The sequence below is a fragment of the Scyliorhinus torazame genome, chromosome 14 (assembly GCF_047496885.1).
Source record: "Scyliorhinus torazame isolate Kashiwa2021f chromosome 14, sScyTor2.1, whole genome shotgun sequence".
NCBI lineage: Eukaryota > Metazoa > Chordata > Chondrichthyes > Carcharhiniformes > Scyliorhinidae > Scyliorhinus > Scyliorhinus torazame.
In genome coordinates, this window is record NC_092720.1 from 204,916,548 (window position 1) to 204,936,107 (window position 19,560).

At 50.4% G+C, this 19,560-nt stretch overlaps 1 long non-coding RNA gene across 2 annotated transcripts in view; it reads left to right on the top strand.

Annotated features, from left to right (window-relative positions):
- The window catches only part of LOC140390371 (uncharacterized), a 76,285-nt gene extending 69,603 nt beyond the window's left edge, over positions 1–6,682 (top strand). For both annotated transcript variants that reach the window (XR_011934624.1, XR_011934623.1), the window contains exon 4: positions 5,553–6,682. This is a non-coding gene — a long non-coding RNA (uncharacterized lncRNA). The remainder of the gene's footprint in view (positions 1–5,552) is intronic.
- Positions 6,683–19,560: the final 12,878 nt, after the last annotated feature.

The window sequence follows — 19,560 nt, forward strand, 5'->3', positions numbered from 1 at the left end:
GGTCCTTTCCAGGGGCCGCTGGAGCTGGAAGGGGCCCATAGAGTGCTGGCGAGGAGGCCCAAGGCTAACGGGCCGCTATGGGCGGTGTTGGTGCGGTTTCATCAGTTCGCTGATCGTGGGTGCGTACTCAGGTGGGCCTAAAAAGAGAGGAGCAGCAGGTGGGAGAATGCGGAGGTTCGAGTATATCAGGACTGGAGCGCGGAGGTGGCGAAGAAGAGGGCCGGGTACACCCGGGCAAAGGCGGTGCTGCACAGGAAGGCGGTGAAGTTTGGCATGCTGCAGCCGGTGGGTCTGTGGGTCACCTACAAGGATCGGCACCATTATTCTGAGTCCCCGGTGGAGGCGTGGGCCTTAGTTCAGGCCGAGAAGCTGGACACAAACTGAGGGTCGGGATGGGGGGTTGGGCGTGGGGATGGTCAGGGATTGCTGTTGTTGTGTTACATTTTGAGTGGGTGGTTCTTTGTTCTTGTTCAGTTTTGGTTCGGTTTGGGTGGTTTGGGCACTGTTTTGGTTGGGTCTGTTGGGTGGGCTCTTGGAGGGGGGGCAAGTAAACGGAGTAGGAGGTTGATGGCCGGTAGGGGGGATGGGGCCCCGCAGGGGAGGGTGAGGCCCGAGTCGGGGGTGAGGGGACTGGGCCTGTAAAAGGAGCTGCGACAGAGGAGACGGGGTCAGGCAGGTGGAAAGCGCGGGCTTTTTCCCGCGCTGAATGCTGGAGGGGGCGGGGCCGGGGTGGGGAAGTGCGGGTTTTTCCCCGCGCTTGGGATGGAAGGGGGAGGCGGAGAGCCTGCTGGTGGGTAATGGAGGGGGAGGGGAGGGGAAGTCCCACAATGGGAGGAGTCGAAGGAGAGGCATGAGCGGCCGGGGTCAGCAGGAGCCAGCTGATTGCGGGTGTGCAATGGGGGGAGCAATGCAGCTAGGAGGGGTCCTAGCTGGGGGTGAGGGGGGTGGGGGGGGGAACCGGGTTTCTGCTGGTATGGTCAAGGGGGAGCTGGAGCGAGTAGAGGGTGCTGGGACGGGGGTCTGCCGCTGTGGGGAACGGGCCAGGCGTGGGGCACGGGCGCGTGGCTGGCCGAGGAGGGGTTATGGCTAGTCGGCGGGGGAGGGGGACGGGTAGCCCCCTGATCCGGCTGATAACCTGGAATGTAAGGGGGCTGAACGGGCCGGTTAAGCGGGCCCGGGTGTTCGCACACCTGAAGGGGCTGAAGGCGGATGTGGTCATACTCCAGGAGACACACCTGAAGGTGGCAGACCAGGTAAGATTGAGGAAGAGGTGGGTAGGCCAGGTGTTTCATTCGGGGCTGGATGCCAAAAATCAGGGGGTGGCGATCTTGGTGGGAAAGAGGGTGTCGTTCGAAGCGTCGAGCATTGTGACAGACAATGGCGGCAGGTACGTAATGGTAAGTGGTAAGCTGCAAGGGGAAAGGGTGGTGCTGGTCAACGCCCCGAACTGGGACGATGCGGGTTTTATGCGGCGCATGTTGGGTCGGATCCCGGACTTGGAAGTGGGGAGCCTGATAATGCGGGGGGGGACTGTAACACGGTGTTGGATCCGGCACTGGATTGCTCCAGGTCTAGGATGGGTAGGAGGCCGGCGGCGGCTAAAGTGCTGAGGGGGTTTATGGACCAGATGGGAAGGGAGATTTGCAAGGCCGGAGGCTCGGGAATTTTCATTCTTCTCGCACGTTCATAAGGCCTATTCCCGGATCGACTTTTTTGTTATGAGCAGGGCGTTGATTGCGAAAGTTGAAGACACCGAGTACTCGGCGATAGCCATTTTGGATCATGTCCCTAATTGGGTAGTCTTAGAGCTGGGGGAGGAGAGGGACCAGCGGCAGTTGTGGCGCTTGGAGGTGGGGCTGTTGCCGGACGAGGAGGTGAGCGAGCGGGTCCGAAGAAGCATAGAGAGATACCTGGAGGCTAACGATAACGGGGAGGTCCGAGTGGGGATGGTCTGGGAGGTGCTGAAGGCGGTGGTTAGGGGAGAGCTGATCTCCATTAGGGCCCACAAGGAGAGGAGAGAGCAGAGGGAGAGACTGGTGGGGGAGATGGTGAGGGTAGACAGGAGGTATGCGGAGGTGCCGGAGGAGGGCCTGTTGAGGGAGAGGCGTAGCCTCCAGGTCAAATTCTACCTGTTGACCACCAGGAAGGCAGAGGCGCACTGGAGAAAGGCCCGGGGGCGATTTATGAATTTGGGAAAAGGCAAGTCGGATGCTGGTGCATCAGCTTCGGAAGCGGGATGCAGCTAGGGAGATTGGGGGAATTAAGGCACCGGGGCCGGACGGTTTCCCGGTCGAATTTTACAAAAGATATGTGGACTGTTGGGCCCGTTGCTGGTTAGGACCTTCAATGAGGCAAGGGAGATGGGGTTGTTTTCCCCGATGATGTCCCGGGCACTGATCTCCTTGATCCTGAAGCGGGACAAGGATCCCCTGCAGTGTGGGTCTTCCAGGCCGATTTCATTGTTAAATGTAGATGCCAAGGTGCTGGTGAAGGTCTTAGCCACGAGAATTGAGGATTGTGTGCCGCAGGTCATCCACGAAGACCAGACGGGGTTCGTGAAGGGGAGGCAGTTGAATGCGAATGTGCGGAGGCTCCTGAACGTTTTTATGATGCCGGCGAGGGAGGTGGAGATAGTGGCGGCGATGGACACTGAGGAGGCCTTCGATAGGGTAGAGTGGGGGTACTTGTGGGAGGTGCTGAAGAGGTTTGCGTTTGGGGAGGGGTTCGTCCGGTGGGTTAGGCTGTTCTATGAGGTCCCGATGGCGAGTGTGGCCACGAACAAGAGGAGGTCTGAGTACTTTTGGTTGCATCGAGGGATGATGCAGGGGTGTCCCCTGTCCCCCCTGCTCTTAGCGCTGGCGATTGAACCCCTGGCTATGGCACTGAGGGAGTCGAGGAACTGGAGGGGGTTGGTGCGGGGTGGGGAGGAGCATAGGGTGTCGCTCTATGCGGGCGACTTGCTGCCAAATGTGGCGGACCCGGTGGGGGAGAATGCCGGAGGTAATGCGGATCCTCAGGAAGTTTGGGGATCTCTCAGGGCACCAGCTCAACATGGGGAAGAGTGAGTTGTTTGTGGTTCACCCAGGGGACCAGGAGAGGGGGATTGGCGAGCTCCCACTAAAATGTGCGGAGAGGAGCTTCAGGTTTGGGGGTCCAGGTGGCCAAGAGCTGGGGGGCCCTGCATAGACTTAATTTCACAAGGTTGTTGGAGCAAATGGAGGAGGAGTTTAAGATGTGGTACCCGTTGTCGCTGTCCCTGGCGGGTAGGGTGCAGTCAGTCACGATGACGGTGTTCCCAAGGTTTTGTTCCTGTTCCAGTGCCTCCCCATTCTTATCCCGAAGGCCTTCTTTAGGCGGGTCAACAGGAGTATCATGGGGTTTGTGTGGGCGCGAGGGACTCCGAGGGTGAGAAGGGTGTTCCTGGAGCCGAGTAGGGATGGGGGGGGTTGGCGCTGCCCAATCTCTGTGGTTACTACTGGGCCGCCAATGCGGCGATGGTGTGCAAGTGGGTAATGGAGGGGGAGGGGGCGGCATGTGTGGGTACGAGTCTGAGGCGCTGGCAACGGCGCCGCTGCCGCTCTCGCCAGTGAGGTATACCGTGAGCCCGGTGGTGGCGGCTGCCCTCAAAATTTGGGGGCAATGGAGGTGGCACAGGGGGGAAGTGGGGGCCTCGGTGTGGACCCCGATACGGGGGAACCACCGGTTGGTCCCAGGGAGAATAGATGGACGGTTTTCGGGGTGGCACAGGGCAGGGATAAGAAGGTTGGGGGACCTGTTTGTGGATGGGAAGTTCGCGAGCCTGGGTGAGCTGGAGGAGAAGTACGGGCTCCCCCTGGGAAACGCCTTTAGGTATCTCCAGGTAAGGGCGTTTGCCAGGCGGCAAGTGGTGGAATTCCCGCTGCTGCCGCCACGCACGGTACAGGACATGGTGCTCTCGGGGGCGTGGGTTGGAAAGGGGAAGATCTCGGCAACATACCAGGTGATGCAGGAGGAGGAGGCCTCGATGGAGGTGCTGAAAGGAGGAGGAGTTGGGGGAGGAGATTGAGGAGGGGACGTGGGCGGATGCCCTAGGGAGGGTGAACTCTTCTTGTTCGTGCGCGAGGCTCAGCCTCATACAGTTTAAGGTGCTGCACAGGGCACACATGACCGGGACAAGGATGAGCCGGTTTTTTGGGGGTGAGGAGAGGTGTCTTAGATGCTCAGGGAGCCCAGCAAACCACACCCATATGTTCTGGGCATGCCCAACGCTGGAGGAATTTTGGAAGGGCGTAGCGAGGGTGGTGTCGAGGATGGTAGGATCCAGGGTCAAACCGGGCTGGGCGCTCTCAATATTTGGGGTTGCAGAGGAGCCGGGAGTGCAGGAGGCGAAAGAGGTCGGTATTCTGGCCTTTGCGTCCCTGGTAGCCCGGCGAAGGATTCTTCTTCAGTGGAAGGATGCGAGGCCCCCAAGCGTGGAATCCTGGGTCAACGATATGGCGGGGTTTATTAAATTGGAGAGGGTGAAATTTGCCTTAAGGGGATCGGTGCAAGGGTTCTTCAGGTGGTGGCAACCGTTCTTGGACTTCCTGGCGAAACGGTAGAGAATGGTCAGCAGCAGCAGCAACCCTGGGGGTAGGGGGGGGAGCTATTTTATTTTTGTTTGTCTATATTGGGGGATCTGAGGGGGTGTATATGTTTGCTATGTGTTTCGGCGGGTGTTAATATTTATGTGTAAGGGGGAGGGGCAATGGGTTGTTTTGTTCTGTTTGTATTTAATTCTATTGGGTTCCTTTTACATTTTGTTGTTATTTTGTGAAAACTTCAATAAAAATTATTTAAAAAAAAAAGAAAGTTGCACAAAATGTGATGAAACGGGTAGCGGACAAGAAATCCAAAGTTTGTAGTTTTGCCAGTGGGGATAAAGTTTGAGTGTTGTTACCAGTGGTAGGGGAGCCTTTAAAAGCTAGGTTTTGTGGACTGTATCAGATTAAAAGGAAATTAAGTGAGGTGAATTATGTGGTAAAAACACTAGACAGAAGGAAGACTCACCGAGTGTGTCATGTGAGAATGCTTAAAAGGTACTTTGAAAGGGAAGGAGAGAAAAAGGAGGTTTTAATGATTCTAACTGAAGTGACGATCCAAAACCAGATGACTGTGAATTTGGCATACCTCAAATTAAATTGGAAAATGAGGATGTTCTTAAAAATTGGGATGAATTGTTAAGTTACCTTCCAGAGGAAAAACAAACTGACCTGAAAGAGTTATTGGTATCACATGGGCAAGTTTGTAGAGATAAATTGGGAAGTTCTAAAATGGCTATACATGATGTAGATGTGGGAAATGCTGTTCCTATCAAACAACATCCATATAGACTTAATCCTTTAAAATTGGCACAGGTTAACAAAGAGATTGAGAGTATGCTTAAAAATGGCATAATTGAAGTGGGTTGCAGTAAATGGAGCTCACCCATAGTGATGGTACCTAAACCAGATGGTACCCAACGGTTATGTGTGGACTATAGAAAGGTGAATGCAGTTACAAGAGTGGACTCTTATCCTGTCCCACCATTAAAGTGGGACAATCTGCTTTTATTTCCAACTTCCAGACATGGAAAGAACATTTAAAACATCGTATGGAGTTCTTCGATCGACTTCAGGTGGCTAGTTTGGTGATGAACCTAGCCGAAAGTGAATTTGGAGAAGCCCGAATCACTTTCCTTGAGGAGTTTCCGATACCCTCAAGACGAAGGGAGGCAATGCGGTGAATATGAATGAATTTGATCGAAACTTTGTGCAAAAGCTTTGTGGCGTGATTATTCCACTGAAGGACTTGCTAAAGAAACCTAAAAAATTTCAATGGACAGCGGACTTTCAACAGGCATTTGACTGCCTGAAAGCTGTGATCACCAATGCTCCTGTATTGGAGAATTGCAAGGGACTCTGTGGTCAGGTTGAACTAAAGTATCTGATTCTAAAGAGAAATGCCGAGGAGTAGAGGAATGGATGGCTCGTGCAGAGACTTTGTTCAAAGAGACTGTCAATCAAGAAGTATTTCGGTTGGAGGAAGAAGAACAAAGAAAAATGGACTATGTTATTATACCTGTTTGCATGTGTTTTTTTTTTTTAAAAACGAAAAGGTATATTTACTGTGTACATTTCTTAGTGGATGGTGCAAAAGTGAAAAATGAAACCATCTTGAAGTTGATGGTTGATTTTTTTTTTCTTGGGGGAGGTGTCATGTGAGAATACCTTTAAGACATGGATGTTTAAGCAATGTACCTTTAAGAAAACAGTGATGTCAGAGAGTGGGTAGAGCTGGGCTTTAGATCAGCCATTTTGAAGTTTGCATTTGAAAAAGCAGCTAGTGTGTGTCTGTGTGTTTCCAGAGAGCTGCAGTTTGGAGGAAAAGAGCTTGGGGAGTGTCTGAGTTTTGCAGTGAGCTGGATGTGCTGTGATGTCTGCCATGAAAGACTATCTCTGGATCATTTGGGTGATTTAAACTCATAATAGTAAAGCCTTTAACCTGATGTGATTCTTTTTCAAGGTGTTAAGTCTCGTGGAAGTTTGAAGGAACATTTTAGGGAATTATTTACTGTTGCAATATTTTCAGAGTTATCTTTGAAGTAAGGGGTGTTAAGAGATCCAATGTTTATTTAAGATGTTAAGTTGAGTTCATGGAATAAACATTGTTTTGTGTTTAAAAACCCACGTGTCCATAATTGTAATCCCACTCCTAGGGAACAAGCCGTGTGCTAGGAAAAGCAACAAATACATTAAAGGGGGAGGTTGGTTGAACTCCATGATACATTTTTGGGGGTTCTGAAAAGGCCTTGCCCATAACAGATGGTATGTTTCCTCCCAGGTTCTAGTGTCAAGGATGTTTCAGAGCGGGTACAGGACATTCTTGAAGGGGAGGGTGAACAGCCAGTTGTCGTGGTACACATCGGTACAAACGACATAGGTAAAAAAAGAGATGAGGTCCTAAAAGCAGAATACAGGGAGCTAGGAAGGAAGTTAAGAAATCGGACCTCGAAGGTAGTGATCTCAGGATTACTACCGGTGCCACGTGCTGGTCAGAGTAGAAATGACAGGATATATAGGATGAATACGTGGCTGAAAGGATGGTGTCGGGGAGGGTTTCAGATTCCTGGGGCATTGGGACCGGTTCTGGGGGAGGTGGGACCTGTACAAACTGGATGGGTTACATCAGGCAGGACTGGAACTGATGTCCTAGGGGTGTTATTTGCTAGAGCGGTTGAGGAGTGTTTAAACTAATGTGGCAGGGGGTTGGTAACCGATGCAGGAAGTCAGAAGTTAGTAAAACAGGGACAGAAACAAAAGGCAGTAAGGGGGAAATGTAAGGCAGAGAAGCCACAGTCAAAAATCAAAAAGGGCGACAGTACAGGGTACAGTGACTGAGGGGAGCTCAGTGAATAGGCCCAGCAATACTAAACGGAATAGAATGGGAAGTAAAAACATAAATGGAAAGCAATGCAGCAGGTTGTTACATGAAGATATGGGTACACGGACAAGGAAAATTAGGAGAAAAGTTAAGATGAAAAATAACTACCTGGGGGAGACCGTGAGATTCAGGAATTTCTAGATGGGTTGGAGGACCCAAGGGGAGGGGGACAGGGCTACATTAGAAGGAGTTATAGTGGAGCAGGATATAACGGATGCGATTGGGAGGATACAGTCAGGGATGGTTGGCAGGGCCGGATGGGTTTCCGGTGGAATATTATAAAAAATTCAAGGATAGGCTAGCACCCCTGATGGTGGGGATGTTTGAAGAGGTGATAGGGAAGGGGGTGCTGCCACAAACTTTGGGGCAGGCATCGATTTCCCTGTTGCTACAAAAAGATAAGGATCCGATGGAGTGTGGGTCGTATAGGCCCATAATCACCTCTGAATGTGGACGCAAAAGTATTGGCGAAGGTACTGGCGGGTAGGCTGGAGGAGTGCCTCCCGAAGGTGATAGGTGAAGATCAGACGGGGTTCGTGAGAGGGAGGCGGCTCTTTTCAAAACTTTAGAAGGGTATTGAACATCGTTATGGCACCGGCAGAGGGGAAGGAAACAGGTGGTTGTGGCATTGGACGCTGAGAAGGTGTTTGACCGGGTAGAATGGGGGTACTTAATGGCAGTTCTGGAGCGGTTTGGGATTGAACCAAGATTTGTGAACTGGGTAAAGCTACTATATAAGGAGCCGAGGGAGAGTGTCCACACAAACAACATCAGCTCGAGATACTTTTCTCTCCACCGTGGGACTAGGCAGGGATGTCCTATGTTCCCCCTGCTGTTTGCACTTGCAATTGAACCGTTGGCCATCGAATTAAGAAGTTCGGGGGTATGGAAAGGAATAGTGCAGGGGGGATAGAGCAAAGGGTGTCCTTATATGTCACTGACTTGCTGTTATACGTGTCGGAACCGAGTCTGTCGATAGGGGGAATATTGGAGCTGCTTCAAGTGTTTGGGTCTTTCTCGGGGTACAAACTAAATCTAGACAAGAGTGAGCATTTTGTGGTGTCTCGGCCGGGGGTGGGGGCAGGGATGGGGGGCAGCCATTCCGTAGGGCAGGGACTGACTTTAGGTACCTGGGGGTGCAGGTTGCCTGGGGGTGGGGGGGTGCAGGTACAACATTTATAGTTTGGTGGGAAGGGTGAAAGCTGATCTGGCAAGGTGGGATGGCCTCCCTCTGTCACTGGCAGGTCGGGTACAGGCGGTTAAAATGAACGTGTTGCCACGATTTCTGTTTATTTTTCAATGCCTGCCGATTTTCCTGCTAAGGGCATTTTTCAGAGAGATTGAGCGAAGGATTACTTTGTTCATTTGGGGAGGGAAGGTGGCCAGAGTTAGAAAGGTGCTGCTACAGAGGGGAAGGCAGGCAGGAGGTTTGGGTCTTCCGAACCTGATGTACTACTGAGCAGCGAATGTGGAGAAGGTGCGGAGCTGGGTCAGGGGTGTTGATTCCCAGTGGGTCAGAATGGGGGGGATTTGTGCAGGGAGTCGGGATTGAAAGCACTAGCAACAGTGCTGCTCCCGATAGCCCTGGGGAAATAGCCAGGGAGTCCGGTAATAATAGCTTCATTGAGAATTTGGAGGCAGTTTTGCCAACACTTCGGGTTGGGGGCAGGGTCAAGGGAAATGCCGATTCGGGGGAACCACAGATTTGAGACACGGAGGTGGCATGGAAATTTTCAGAAATGAGAGGAGATGGAGATTAAGACACTAAAAGATTTGTTTCTTCGGGGTCGGTTTGCAGGATTGAAGGAACTGGAAGCAAAGTATGGGCTGGAGCAGGGGGAAATGTTGAGATACATGCAGGTTCGAGATTTTGCCAGAAAGGGGATACAGAGCTTCCCGGTGGAGCCGGCCTCCACATTGCTGGAGGAGGTGCTGACGACAGGGGGACTGGAGAAGGGGGTAGTGTCAGCGGTTTACGGAGCTACTTTGGAAGAGGAGAAGGCACCACTGGAAGGGCTCAAAGCAAAGTGGGAGGAAGAGCTGGGAGAGGATATGGAGGAGGGGTTCTGGTGTGAGGTGCCCCGGAGAGTGAACGCCTCCACCTCGTGCGCGACTTTGGGGCTGATACAGCTGAAGGTGGTATACAGAGCACACCTCACGAGGGCGAGGATGAGCCGATTCTTTGAAGGAGTAAAAGATGTGTGTGAACGTTGCAGGGGGGGCCCCCGCTAATCATGGTCATATGTTTTGGTCCTGCCCAAAGCTAGAGGATTACTGGAAGGAGGTTTTTAGGGTAATTTGTAACGTGGTGCACGTGAAACTGGACCCGGGCCCCCGGGAGGCCATATTCGGGGTGTCGGACCAGCCAGGGTTGGAAACGGGTGCAGTGATGGAAATGAGGCTATGACAGGTGAGGTCCTTGAGATGATTGTTATCACTAAGGAGGTAGTGATGGGCAAGCGAATGGGGCTAAAGGTAGACCAGTCTCCTGGACCTGATGGAATGCATCCCAGAGTGCTAAAAGAGATGGCTAGCGAAATTACAAATGCACTAGTGATAATTTACCAAAATTCACTAGACTCTGGAGTGGTCCCGGCGTATTGGAAATGAGCAAACGTGACACCACTGTTTAAAAAAGGAGGTAGGCAGAAAGCGGGTAATTATAGGCCAGTTAGCTTAACTTCGGTAGTGGGGAAGATGCTGGAATCTATCATCAAGGAAGAAATAGCGAGGCATCTGGATGGAAATTGTGCCATTGGGCAGACACAGCATGGGTTCATAAAGGGCAGGTCTTGCCTAACTAATTTAGTGGAATTTGTTTAGGACGTTTTTTCTGGGCCAGGGTTTAGAGAACCCCAAAGTGTGTCATGGAGTTCACCTGACCCACAGCTTTTAATAGATTGTGGTCTGGGGAGCACACGGCCCACTCTACCGGGGTGGTACAGCAGAAATGGAGAAGTATATTTTAAAGCAAAACAATGTTTGTTCTATGAACTCAAGTTAACCTTTTTTAAAACATACAGTGAACATCTTAGCAACCATTAATTCAAATACAACCCCCAAAGAATACAAAATTAAGTAATTTTTACGTTCCTTTTAACAACCATAAGACTTAAAAACAAATCTTTAAACAGAAGCATATCAGGTTGAAGTCACTACTGAGAGCAGTTATTAGTTTTAAATCACCAAAGGATCGATTTACAGTTTTTAAATTACAGAGAGAGAGACTCATACACCTTCTGGCTGTGACTGCAGCTATCCTGCTCTGAAAATGAAACTAAAACACACCCTGCAGCAAACAGCCTAAAACAAAAGCAAAAAGCTGACAGACAGCCCAGCTCCACCCATTCTCTGACATCACTGCAGTAGTAAACACCCATATCTTCAAGGTACTCTCACTACAGATATTTATATACATACCCATTTATAAACACCCATTTCTTGAAGGTACTCTCACATGACAATTACCAGTGCGATAGATAACGGGGAGCCAATGGATGTGGTCTATCTGGATTTGCAGAAAGCTTTTGACAAGGTGCCACACAAACATTTGCTGCATAATATAAAGGTGCATGGCATTAAGGGTAAAGTAGTAGCATGGATAGAGGATTGTTTAATGAATAGAAAGCAAGGAATGGGGATTAATGGGTGTTTCTCTGGTTGACAATCAGTAGCTAGTAGTGTCCCTTAGGGATCAGTGTGGGCCCACAATTGTTCACAATTTACATAGATGATTTGGAGTTGGGCACCAAGGGCAATGTGTCCAAGTTTGCAGACGACACTCAGATGAGTGTTAAAGCAAAAAGTGAAGAGGATACCGGAAATCTTCAGAGGGATTTGAATAGGTTAAGTGAATGGGGTAGGGTCTGGCAGATGGAATACAATGTGTGCCCTGTCAATCTCCAGCGGTTTGGGGAAGCTGCCTCTCCTGACCATATTGCCCTCGCTCCCCCCCCCCTGGCAGTGCCACGATCCGTATATTTCGGTGCCGGGGCGGCTCTCCTGGTCTTTGACCTTCCTCTTTCGGCTTCCCTGGGTTGCCCTCAACCTTTAAATTTCAGACTCCAGAGCAACAATCCTGTCGCTCTGGTCTGTCGACGCCTTCTCAAGCTCCTGAATCGTCTTCCCATGAGCTTCCAACGCCTCCGTCACTGCCACCTGGATCTCCACCTTTATCACCTCCCTCATCGCCAACAGCTCCTTGGTCTTACGCCCAACTCCAGGCCGGGGTTGGAGAGGGGGGAGGCCGTTGTTTGGGTTGTCGGTCTCCTGTCTGGGGTAGCTGGGGACCCCTCGCCATGTGGGTCCGCTGACTCGTCCACCCACTACTCATGGCCTTTCCCAGCCATCTCTACGGCCTCTCAAGCTCACTGGAATGACAAACCATCTGTTATGGGCACAGCACCTTCACTAGTTTCCGGCAGATTCCACATGTGACCATTCAGAGAGAGAGTTTACAGTGAGATTGGAGATTAAGGCCTGAATTTCCCATCAATCTGGCCCAGGCACTCAGTGGGCACAACAAACTTCAGACCGCGATCGGCCCCAGGATATGCTCCCGGATTCTCCATTGTGGATCTGCTTCACTGCCGCTGCCAATGACCATGGAAATTTTGGCGCTCAGCCAAATCTCCAGTCGCAGCAACGGGACTGGAGAATCCCGCCCATGATACCACACTTGCTGGTCAATTAACGGGCAGCCAGCGGGAAACATGCGCTGGGAAAGGCTTTATCAGTGAGAATTGTTCCTGTGCCGAGGGAAGCCCATAATATTCCACAGATTTCCAACACAGAGCCCGAATATTTATTCACTGTCCATTTATTTCAGACAGGGACACATCAATATACACAGAAATCCACACACACACAATTATCACTGGTAATGTCTGCAGGTCAATATTTTGTTTCTCTTCCACGTTTCAGAATGGGTTACACATTCCTCACTATTGAATGTTTGACCAGATAGGAAAGAAAAATATTCAGAGGGGAAGATATAACCTGACCCAGTGCCTGGGTGCAGCGGCTACAGGAAAATCAGTCGGACACACCCCCCACAAAATAAAAACATTGTGTTCAGATGCTCCTGGAACAGGAATATCAGTCCCTAAAAATGTCTCAACATTTAGGAATCAGCAAAAGAAATCAGAGACAAAAAAAGAGAGAATCTCTTTATTTGGATAAGGATTTAAGAGCAGTTTATATTTTGTGCTGGATTATCTTCCTTTCCTCAGCTCCCACATAAATCTGATGTAACTTTATTGCTGAGATTAACCCCGCTGTACTGACAGCTCCTGGTTCCCCAGTGCCTCACATTAAAGTTCTCATCCTTGTGTTTAAATCCCTTCATGGCCTCATCTCTCCCTCTCCCCATTGTCTCTCTACCACCTAACAGCCCATTCCTTTGACTCTGCCCAGTTACGCATTCCCCCAACCCCTCCTCGAACCACCTTTGGAAGCTACGCCTTCACTGGTCCAGGTCCCACACAATGTAATTCCCATCTAACATCCCCTCATCTCGTTCTCCTCCTTTCAGATCTTCCTTGAAACCCTTGACCAGGATTACAGTCGCCCCTCCCTTACACCCCTCCTTCTTTGGATCACTTCCACTAATGCAGATGTGCATTAATGCACATCTGCATTAGTAATGCACCGTGTGAAGCCCCTTTGGTGGTTTTCCTCTTTGAAAGTTTCTTTGAATTGAGGTGTGTCCGTAAAGTGATTGCTTGGCTCTGTGGAATGCACGGACTGTATGCATGAGGACCATCAAGTGACTGACCACAAGGCTCTGTAAGCCTGGTCAACTCAGACCCTGGTGACCAGGATGTGCTGAATAGAGTACAGAGACACATCTGCTGTAGACCAGGCGAGGTTGGAGAGGAACCTGCATTCGGAGTATCTTTATGGTGTTTCCTCACTGCTCCTATTATGCAGTGTAGGCTCGGCACATTGAGAACGGTTGTAGTCTCTGCTTCCACAACCCCTGGTGAATCTGTCCAACTGAACAGTGTGGCCTAAATCTGGGACTCTTCCTCGCTCCTGTGGGTCAGGAGGAACATTTATTTAATCCTGTCATTTCTGCCGGCAATTGGCCCAGTCTTCCTCAAGGTGCAGCAGTGCTGTCTATGGACAGAAGGTCGGTACTGCAGTACAGGAAAAGTGATCAATCTCGTCTCCCAAAGAAACCCTGGATTAACTGAAAGAGAAAGAGAGAGTGAGGTTTCTATTCATTTCTCTCACTCCCTCCCAGCCTCCTATCTAAGAAAGGCATTTCTTTTGCTGTTGCCCAGTGAAACCGAAGTGAGTCAATCGCAGCATAGTCAAGGTAATCATCAGCTACCCGGGGCTGGACCGGTCATGTCCCAGAACGTGCAGACTTCCAGCAATGGCAAGGGAGCTGAAAGGGTTCATGGAGCAAATGGGGGCTGTGGACCCATGGAGAGCCAGACAGCCGACGGGAAGGGGTGAATCATTTTATTCGCATGTTCATAAAGTATATTCTAGGATTGATTTTTTATCTTGAGCAGGGACTGTGTAGGGGAGGTAAAGAATACGGAATACTCGGCAATCACTATCTCGGACCATGCCCCGCACTGGGTGGACCTGCAGGTCGGGGGGGCGAATTACCAATGCCCGCAATGGAGGTTAGACGTAGGACTGTTGTCGGAGGAGGGGATATGTGAGAGACTGCGGAAGTGTATGCAAAATTACTTGCAGGTGAATGATACGGTGGAGGTTTCAGCAGCGACCCTGTGGGAGGCGCTGAAGGCAGTAGTGAGGGGGGGAGCTGATCTCAATTCGGGCTCACAGGGTCAGGGCGGACAGAGCAGAAATGGACAGATTGGTTAGGGAAATTCACCGGATAGACGAGGAGCATGCGGGGTCCACGGGGGAGGACCTACTCAGGGAGAGACGGAGATTGCAGGCGGAACTGGGGGTGCTATCCATGAGTAGGACTGTGGAACAACTTAGGAAGGCGAGAGGAGTGGCGTATGAGCATGGGGAGAAGGCCAGCAGATTGCTAGCGCAGCAACTCTGGAAGAGGGAGGCGGCCAGGGGAATAAGTAGAGTGGTTAATTGGGAGGGGAGCAGAGTGGAGGACCCGGCAGGACTGAATAAGGTATTTCGGGTCTTCTATAGTAAGCTGTACACTTCAGAACCCCCGGAAGAGCCGGAGGAGATGAAAAGGTTCCTGGATGGACTTGCCTTCCCAAAAGTAGGCAGGGGACTAGTGGAAGGGCTGGGGGCCCCAATTAGAGCGGAGGAGGTATTGGGGCCTAATGGCCATGCAGTCGGTGAAAGCCCCGGGACCGGATGGATACCCAATAGAGTTTTACAAGAAGTTCTCGGAGATAGTGGGACCGGTCCTGACAAGGGTTTTAATGAGGCAAGGGACAGCGGGACCCTGCCATCGACGATGTCGCAAGCCACCATCTCGCTGATACTGAAGCGGGACAAGGACCCAGAATCCTGCGGGTCATACAGGCCAATCTCCCTGATCAATGTGGATGCCAAGCTCCTGGCGATTAGAATTGAGGACTGTGTACCGGAGGAGATTGGGGACGACCAGACAGGGTTTCTGAAAGGCAGGCAGCTGACAGCTAACTTGAGAAGATTGCTTAATGTGATCATGATGCCCCCGACTGACAAGGAGGTGGAGGTAGTGGTGGCAATGGACGCTGAGAAGGCCTTCGACTGGGTGGAGTGGAGCTATTTGTGGGAGGTGCTTGGGCGGTTTGGGTTCGGGGAGGGACTGGTAAATTGGGTCAGACTATTGTACCAGCCCCAAAAGCTAGCGTTAGGACGAACAGGATAATGTCAGATTATTTCAGACTACACCGCGGACCAGACAGGGGTGCCCACTCTCCCCGTTGCTGTTCGCACTGACCATAGAGCCGTTGGCGATGGAGTTGAGAGCTGCGAAAGGGTGGAAGGGAATGACTAAGGGGGGGTGGAACATAGGGTCTCTCTCTATGCGGACGACCTGCTCCTGTACGTGCTGGACCCACTGGCCGGGATGGAAAATATACTGGAAACATTGAGGAAGTTCGGCCGGTTTTCAGGGTACAAATTAAATATGGCCAAGAGTGAGATGTTTGTGGTGCAGGCAAGGGACCAGGAGAATAGACTGAAGGAGCTGCCATTTAGGCTGGTGGAGGAAAGTTTCCGGTACTTGGGGATACAGGTGGCACGAGACTGGGGCAGGTTGCATAAGTTAAATTTGACTAGGGTGGTGGAACAAATGAAGAGGAAGTTTCAGAGATGGGATGCACTCCCGCTGTCACTGGCAGGGAGGGTGCAGACTGCAAGGATGACAATCCTCCCTAGATTTCTGTTCATCTTCCAGTGCCTCCCGATCTTTATCCCACGGTCCTTCTTTAAAAGGACTGGCAAAATCATCATGAGCTTTGTCTGGGCGGGAAAATCCCCGCGGGTGAAGAAGGCGATGCTTGAAAGGAGCAGTAGCGAGGGGAGACTGGCATTGCCAAATCTGATCAACTACTACTGGGCGGCTAACATAGCCATGATAAGGAAGTGGATGGTGGGTACGGGGTCTATCTGGGAGCGAGTGGAGGCGGCTTCGTTCAGTGGGCCCCAGTTTGGCAGCCCTGGCCACGGTTTCCCTACCGCTGTCGCCTGCCAGGCACTCCCATCAGCCCGGTAGAGGGGACGGCCCTGCGGATATGGGGCCAGTGGAGGAGGCATCTGGGGGGGGAGGGGGGCGGTGGGGGGCGGCTGGGTGCGTCTGTCTGGGCTCCAATATGTGATAACCATCGCTTTGCCCCCAGGAACATGGATGGAGGGTTTCGAACATGGCGGCAGGTGCGGGTGGGGAGGGCGGGTGATATGTTCCTGGAGGGGAGCTTTGCGAGTTTGAGGGGCTTGGAGGAGAAATTTGGGCTGGTAAGAGGAAATTACTTTAGGTACTTACAGATGAGTGACTTTGTACGCAGACAGGTTCCATCATTCCCACGCCGCCCGCCAATAGGGATCCAGGACAGAATAGTCTCCAGAGGAGAAGGAGGAGAGAGTAGAGTCTCGGATATTTACAAGGTGCTCACGAAGGGGGAAAAGTCCCAGACGGAGGAACTGAAACTCAAATGGGAGGAGCAGTTTGGCGGGGAGATGGAGGACGGGCTATGGGCGGAAGCTCTGAGTAGGGTAAACTCAACCGCAACATGTGTCAGGCTCGGTCTGATTCAATTTAAGGTTGTTCACCGGGCCCACATGACGGTAGCTCGGATGAGCAAATTCTTTGGGGTAGAGGACAAGTGCGCTAGATGTGCGGGAGGACCAGCGAACCATGTTCACATGTTTGGGCATGTCCTAAGCTTAGGGGGTACTGGGAGGAATTTGTGGGGGTCATGTCCCGGGTGCTGAAAACAAGGGTGGTGATGAGTCCAGGGGTGGCAATTTTCGGGGTTTTGGGAGACCCGGGGTCTGGGGGAGAAAGAGGCAGATGATCTGGCCTTTGCTTCCCTAATAGCCCGGCGGCGAATACTGCTGGCATGGAGGGACTCAAAACGCCCAAAGACCGAACTATGGCTTTCGGACATGTCAAGTTTTCTGGGTCTGGAAAAATTAAGTTCGCCTTGAGGGGATCTGTACTGTGGTTCGCCCGAAGGTGGCAACCATTCATCGACTTCTTCGCGGGAGAGTGAACATCAGCAGGGGGAGGGGCTGAGGAAGAGGGGGTGGGAGGGGGGAGATTAGAGCAGAGCAGGAGGGATAAATAGGCGGGTAGTGTCTAGGGGAGAGGAGCGGGCATGTGCAGTATGGTTTGATTGAAGTATTGGTTTTATGTTGATGTTTGCGCATTTCTGTTATCTGTAACTGTTTACAATGCCAAAAAATACTTCAATAAAATTGTTCAAAAAAAAAGGTAATCATCAGCTGACAAGATGTGGCAGCATCTTTTACTCCAGAAAGGACAAGTGCAGAGAAGTCGGTCATGAATTGTGCCCATGTGGTCCTGATGTACAAGGTGCTGAAGGTTGGAGATTGTAACTCAAATCTCACAAGGTGCTGCAGGAAGAAGGGGAAAGGAATTACTGCAGGTTGCAAAAGATGAGGAAGTGGAATGAAAGCCACTTTTTCCAATACTTATCCTAGTATTGGTTGGCTAATTTACTCTCCCCCTGCTCATCCTCCTCGTCCTATTTTAAGAGTCACAGAGAGAGTCATAGAGTTTTACAGCACGGCTCTTGACCCTTCGGCCCATCGTGTTCATGCCAACCATCAATCACCTAACTTCCAATCTCATTTTCCAGCAAGGTCCATTGCCTTGATGCTGTGGTATTTCAAGTGTTCATCTAAATACTTGTTTAAAAGTTGTGCGGGTTCCTGCCTTTACCACCCTTTCAAGCAATGAGTTCCAGATTCTAACCACCCTCTGGGTGAAAAGGTTATTCCTCATGCCCCCTCTAAGCCCATTACTTTAAATCTATGCCCCCTGGTTATTGACCCCTCCAGTAAGGGGAAAAGTATCTTCCTCTCTACCCTATCAACGCCCCTCATAAATGTATACACCTCAATCAGGTCTGCCCTCAGCCTTCTCTGCGCCAGGGAAAACAGCCCCACTCCATCCAGCCTCTCTTCATAGCTGAAATGATCCAGCCCAGGCAACCTCTTGGTAAATCTATTCTGCACCCTCTCCAGTGCTAACACTTCCTTTTGATAGTGTGGTGACCAGAACTGCACACAATACTCTAGCTTGGACCTAACCAGCGTTTTATACAGTCCCAGCATAATCTCTCTGTTCAATGCCTCGGTTAATAAAGGCTGTCCCATAGACAGTCCCATAATAAAAGAATCCCATAGACCTTCTTACGCATCTTATCTACCTGCCCTGCTGTCTTCAGAGATCTGTGAACTTGCACACAAAAGAAACCTTTGATCCTCTCTATTTTCTAGGGTGCGACCATTTGTTGTATATTTCTTTGCTTTGTTGGTTCTTGTTAGTAGGAGGCAGAGGGTGATGGTTGAAGGTTGTTTTTGTGACTGGAAGACATTGTCCAGTGGTAAGACTATAAGACATATGAGCAGAATTAGGCCACTCGGCCCATTGAGCCTGTTCCGCCATTCAATCATGGCTGATATTTTTCTCATCCACATTTTCCTGCCTTCTCCTCATAACCCCTGATCCCTTATTAATCAAGAACCTATCTATCTCTGTCTTAACGACACTCAGTGATTTGGCCTTCACAGCCTTCTGCAGCAAAGAATTTCACAGATTCACCACCTTCTGGCTGAAGAAATTCCTTCTCATCTCTGTTTTAAAGGATCGTTCCTTTCGTCTGAGATTGTATTGTCATGCGAGAGTGCTTTTAAGAACTGGATGTTTAAGCAATGTACCTTTAAGAAAACAGTGCTGACATAAAGTGGGTGGAGCTCAGCTCTGTTCAGCCATTTTGCAGTTTGGTTTTCAGTTTGAAAAGTGCCTGGTTGGTTTTGCTGAGAGCAGTTTAAAAGTGCCTGGCTGTTTTGCTGGAGCTGAAGTCAACCAAGCTAATATATCTCTGCCATTCTACAGAAAATATATATATCCTTTAACCTGATGTGATACTGTTTAAAGGTGTTCAGTCTCTTGGAAGTTTGAAGGAACATTTTAAGGAGTTATTTACTGTTGCAATATTTTCTGAGTTATCTTTGAAGTAAGGGGTGTTAAGAGATCCAATGTTTATTTAAGATGTTAAGTTGAGTTCATGGAATAAACAGTGTTTTGCGTTTAAAAACCCACGTGTCCATAATTGTAATCCCACACCAAGGGAAAAAGCCGTATGCTAGGAAAAGCAACAAATCCATTAAAGGGAGAGGTTGGTTGAACTCCGTGATACATTTTGCGGTTCTGAAAATGCCTCGCCCATAACAGTATCCTCTGGTTCTAGTTTTTCCTCCAAGTGGAAACATTCTCTCCACGTCCACTCTATCCAGGCCTCGCAGTATCCTGCAAGTTTCAATAACATCCACCCTTATCCTTCTAAACTCCAAGGAGTACAGATCCAGAGTCCTCAAGCGTTTCTCATACGACAAGCTCTTCATTCCACGGATCATTCTTGTGAACCTCCTGTGGACACTTTCCAAGGTCAGCAAAATTCCTTCAATACTGGGCCCAAAACTGCT